Source organism: Centruroides sculpturatus, unplaced genomic scaffold, assembly GCF_000671375.1.
Source record: "Centruroides sculpturatus isolate CEXI.00-Female unplaced genomic scaffold, Cexi_2.0 scaffold1171, whole genome shotgun sequence".
NCBI lineage: Eukaryota > Metazoa > Arthropoda > Arachnida > Scorpiones > Buthidae > Centruroides > Centruroides sculpturatus.
This window is the reverse complement of record NW_019385411.1, coordinates 201,244-207,243: the sequence shown is the minus strand read 5'-3', so window position 1 is coordinate 207,243 and position 6,000 is coordinate 201,244. Positions and strand designations below refer to the sequence as shown.

The window sequence follows — 6,000 nt, the reverse complement described above, 5'->3', positions numbered from 1 at the left end:
ATGTTGAAGTAGAAGACTTGCTGTGACGTCACATAGATCCAAGGTCATGCTAACAAATATACGGGATCTGGCCATCCTTGTAGTTTAAAGTCCTTGATAAGGAACGCTTATCAAAATAAAAGAGTAGAAGCGCCATCTGTTGACGAACATTTTAAAATCGAAGTTACTACTAAATAACGATTATTAAGATTGTTTTATAAATTAAACTTAAAACTTCAATGTTAAATTTCGATTATTGGGTGTATTAAATATCCATTTTAAAAATTTTAATATAGAAATCAAATTTGAACGTTGTTCTATTTTCCATGTTAATTTAAGGATTTAAGGGGGGAAAATTTCTATATAATCATATTAGTCAATAATAATTAAGGTCAGTTTCGTAATTAAAAGGAAAAGCGTTAAAAAAAAAAGAAGAAAAAAATACTTGTCGCCCCTGGTGGGACTTGAACCCACAGTCTTTGGCTCCGGAGGCCAACGCCTTATCCATTAGGCCACAGGAGCAAGCCACGAACTTTTTCCTAAATATACTAGTTAAACTTATAACGTTAAATATGAATAGATTTTTAAAATGTTTTTTTCTTGTTTATAATATTTATAATGTTTAATGCTTATAAAAACTAATTTAATTTAGATGGTGTTGTATCTGATAGTGAACAATTGGTTAATTTAATAAAAAGATTTGATCGTATCTAGGTTTACAGGCTATCACACTATATCCGCTATGTAAATTGAATTTCTTGCAATTTCATGCAGCTTAAAGTGATTTGTTAAATGAAAATATAAATTTTAGAAATAATCCCCATCAATATATATATAAAATGTGTACTTAATGAATATGTATTTAGTATGTAATCCACCTTCGCGTATGTATGTAACCCACCTTCGCATGGTGAATGCGACGCTACAATCGACGCCGCCGCGATTGCGCGTCGCTGAGTCGCTTAGCAGTTTTTATGATTTGGAATTTTATTTAAAATAGATTGAAATACTATTATATTCGTAAATAAATAAATAAAACAGAAAAATAGTTAAGACGCGATAGAACTCAAAAATTAATTTAAAAAGGGGACATTTTTCTTAAAAAAAAAAAAGTTTACATACAAAGTATCAAAGATATTCGTTTAATGCTAATATATATCTCGATAATTTTATTCATAAAGACATTCGAAAATTACGTAAGCAATGACTGCCTTAAATCTTACTCTTCATATAAACAATTATAAGTATTGTGTTGTCTTCCTCTCTTAAAATTAAGTAAAATTGTAATTAACTAATCTCTTTGCATGCTTATTACAATAATGAAATAGACTAGATATAACACGTTTCACATAATTAAGACATTAGTATTTACGATTTTGATAATAAGAAAAACAGAATATTATAAATCATTAATAGAAAACTTTAATTTATTATCAAATTAAAATCAGGGATTTTTTTAAAACTAATACTTTTTTAACTCATGCACAATCCGAATATTTTAAATAATTTTTAACAAATTTTTGAATATCTTACATAAGTATTTGCTCTCTCTTCCCTAATAAGCAATCGTAAAAAATTTTTTTCATCATTTCTCTGCCTCGAATGCTTATGAAGTTGAATGCTTTAAAGTTTCCTATAAATTCTATCTTATTTGTGTGGGAAAGGCTGAAATTACATATTTTATTTTATATCGATTCTTACTAATATACAAGAAAGATTTCAGCAGATATTTTCTTAAATAATTCTTTAGTAAGTATGATATTATTAAAAAGTTCTAAATTTACAAGTTATTTTGTTAATTCACTATTTAACCTGGTAAGCATGAGAAGTAATGACAGTTTCTTATTTATTTACGTAAGCTATTCTATGAAATATGTCAGTCTTATTTCTATTTTGAAAATACCTGCATTTCAAACATATGTAAGATTTTGATGTTATATCAGTGTGTTTTTTATGTTATATCGTTTTAGTCAGGCTTATTTTTAGCTGCTATGTCACCATATATATTTATTATATGAAAGAAAAAAGCTAAAAGAAAATAAAATATTAAAAATAAAAGTTATGAGATTAAAAGCGAAAGCTATTTACAATAACTTACTTTTAGGATTTAACTAGACATTACTTTATCGTATAAATATTGCATTAAAAAATTATTCTGTACTAACATCTTAATGCATTTTACTGGACACCATACATTAATAAGATATAAGCCGATTACTGAATCTAAGTGCAATAAATTATTATTATTCTTTTAGAAATGTTAACAAAACCGTATAAACATGTTTATATTTTATACATTTTTACTGTATAAAGAATACGTAATAATTTAAAATTTATCTTAAATTATTACGTATTCTTTAAGAATAGTTTAATGAAAAACAGTAATACTAACAATAGCAGATTAGAGATAGCAAATCTTTTAAGAATGGTTTTCCAATTATCATAATTCATTTTCAGAAAAAATTGAGACGCGTCTAAGTTTTAAGGATCCAAGAGAATTGTCTTTAAAACAATTAAAGAAATTTTCATTAGTTACAATAAATAAGAAAAATTGTTAGTAAAAACATAATATAATAAAATAGTAAATGAAATAAATAAAAATGATAAAAATAACACTAAATAAATCATAAATTCAAGGTAAAATATAATCATCGTTTTTTCTGATATTTGACCAAATACCTGTTATAGTCTTTCTCCATCTTTTGCTTATTCTTTGTGATAACTTCTCTCTGAGGATCTAAGAATATGCCGTGTTAAACTGATTTTGTTTCTTCTGTGAATAGTGAATACATCATAGCCAAGTCTGTCTGTAACGTTGTATATATACTGTTGTTGCAATTATTTTCATCTTGTTTGCTATATTTTCATTTTCATCTTATCAAATAGCGAGTAGCTTGCAATTTCTCTCAAGAATTTTCTTTCAACTGAAGTGAATTATTGTTAATCTGTTTTGATGGTACATGCTTCAATGCCATAAATCAGTGTTTTCAACCGCCGGTCCGTGAAAAAATTTCATTGGCCCGCAGAAAAATATTTGCCCGTACTGACGCTGGCGCAGTTTATTACGAATGCCATTTAAATAGTAGAGTTACTATATGTAACAAAGTATGTAAAAAATACTCTAGATAAGCATATATAAGTGTAATAAATAAGCATAACTCATAGTCGCATATAATTAATGGTTCACGAAAAATTATCCGTAATCTTATCGGTCCGAGATGAGAAAAAGGTTGAGAAACACTGCCATAAATGAACACTAGTCTTGTCAATGTTTTGTATGCTTTAACTCTAGTGTGTCTTTGAACTTATGTTAAATTGAAAATGTAATTAATTACTCTGAGTACTCTGTTGTAATTTTGAATTTTATTATTTGTATTTATTTCTTCTAAATATATCAGATATTTGGATGAGTTTATTTGCTTCAATGCATATTTTGTTTTGAATATTTTTTTCCTTACGTGATAATGCGTTTTTCATGATTTTTTTTTCACTCTTGAAGAGATGGAAAATTTTTTCTAGTAATTTCAATTGTAATTAAAATTAAACCAAATTAGATAACTTTATTATTTAGCTGATTAAGGTTGCTTTTTTACTATTTTTGAGTATTTTATTATTAAAAAGTTTATAATAATGAAATATAATAACTATTATATATTTTCACAATGATAATAAATAATAATAAAAATAACTTGCATATTGGAAATTAAGCAAATTCTTAATGCACAAGTTTGTTATCTCTGCATTAGAACAGTAAATCATTTAATATATTCTGTAATTATTTGAATACTTTATTATTCCTATTCAATATAGATGTTTTATACTTTTAAATAAATTCGATAACTCATAAAAATCGAATATCAAATGATATAAAAATGTTTATAATTTAATGTAAAATTTTACATAAATAAATTTTTCGTAACACTTGTAAAACATGAAAATGTGTAGTTTATAGAGTTTTAAACATATTTAATTTACTTTTGATTTATAAATGGAAAAAGATTACATATTAAAACTTTTTTTGTGAATCCGTATTGTTAATTTGACGAATCTGCTTTTCTTAGAGTTTATGAAAATGCCTCTTTAAATTCGTTGTTTTGATTATGGTTAATATATGTAAGGTATGAGTCACTACGCAAAGATATATCAAGTTATTTATTCATTATATTTAAATTTTTATAATCCAGATAAAGTAAACCTATTTATACAATCTACAGCCTATCCAGTCTATTTTTAATATAAAGTATAAGATATTTGTTTATAATAGGTTTAACATTTTTGAGTAAGATACAGACTGAAGAGGAACATGGGAATAATTCGTTCGGATAATAAAGGTTCTAAATTAAGATATCAGAAAAGCGATAAACCGACTTTTATCTCAGGTATAATAGCCCCCTGGATATTATTGCAATCGTAATCAAGTAATGATCTTTTAGAATAACTTTCTTCCTTGAAATTACGTTGTTATTTTTAATATCTTAAATTCTGGAATAAAAATTCTTTATCATAGTTTAAGAGTATTAACTAAATTATAAAGATTTTTATGGATTAAATTTTTTTAGTAAGTTAAAGCTGGAATTATAATTTTACAAGATTTTGTGTATTTTTTACAAATGCATATTGTAAAAGAAGTGTGCTATTAAATAAAAAATCTTTATAAAAGCAATAATTATCCATAAAGTCTCAATAGTAAGTGGTTATAGAATAATTGAGATCATCCCGTAATATCAACCACACTATTTCTGTTTATATATTAATTATTGCAAAAACCACCCCCTGTTTGTTTTACAATAATAATTGCTATTGATAACTATCACTTATTAAAAAATACGAAGTCTTTCTATGCTAAAGCTTTCAAATTTTACATAATATAAATTAACGTGTAATTAAATAGCATATAAAAGAATTACAGTTATTTATCTATTTTGTCTATCTATTCAATAAATTTTAAATAATCAAAAATAAAATGAAGAAATACAGTATTAATAATATGATTCTACATTGAAAACTATTATATAAAAGTTGCTTTATAAGGTATTTTTTTACGCGTGTTGAAAGAACGTTATTAAAGTGTAGTAAGAATTTCTGGAGAAAATTGTTGTGTGAATATAACTGTAGATTATTTATTTAGATTATTATTAATTTAATTAAATTCATTAATTTTGGTATCTATGTGGGTATGTTCGCCGGGATGAGTTCCGAGAAATACTTTATCAAGAGAATATCATAGAGCGTAATCTATTTATATAAACCTATATGTTACATAATTGTTACACAATGATAAGTATTTATGTATCTAAACAAAGAAAAAGTACAATAAAATACAGGTATTTCAAGTTTTAATGTTTAAAAGTGATTTAATTTATTGTAAAATTATATTTATAAAAAGGTTATGGAATGAAGTATTTTCAGAAATTTTTTGAAAATACTTTATTCCATAAATTTTTTGGGCCCACTTTAAATACTTTTTTTTACACGACTGTCTCAACTGTAAGTTTGTTTATGCACTAATACGAAACGAACAAATTTTTTACTCCATTATCTTATGAGACTTCTGTCGTACAGTACACTACTGTACAGTACATGCAGTCTGCTTTAAGTGACGCATATCTGTACAATAAACAAAAGTATTTATTTTCTGTTGTTATTTTTATTTATTATTATTATTATTTTTTCACTGTTTTCTGCAAAATATGAATTTAAATAGTTATTAAACGCATTAAATATAAGAAAAACGTGGATAGTTGTATCTGATTTTCATGTCTGATTATATTTTTTCCTACTAGAAAACGTAGATAACATTGATCATTTATGTTTAGTTAACACGTAAATAATTTTCATTTAGCTTATTTAAATATTAGCCTAATTTCCTTTAAATTATATTTCGTATAAGATTAGAGTTGATGTAGTACTCTATTTTACCTTCCTAAACTAAAATCTATCTTTTAAAGTTCTTTGAATTTTTTTAAAGATATCTTCCGAGACATACAAAAAAAATTAAAGAAAACTTATAAACTTAAAGTT

The 6,000-nt window shown here is 24.8% G+C and overlaps 1 non-coding gene across 1 annotated transcript; it reads right to left on the bottom strand.

Moving 5' to 3' along the window:
- Nucleotides 1-428: 428 nt before the first annotated feature.
- On the bottom strand, nucleotides 429-501 carry Trnar-ccg. The gene has a single exon. It is a non-coding gene; the product is annotated as a tRNA-Arg (tRNA).
- Between the last annotated feature and the right edge of the window lie 5,499 nt (nucleotides 502-6,000).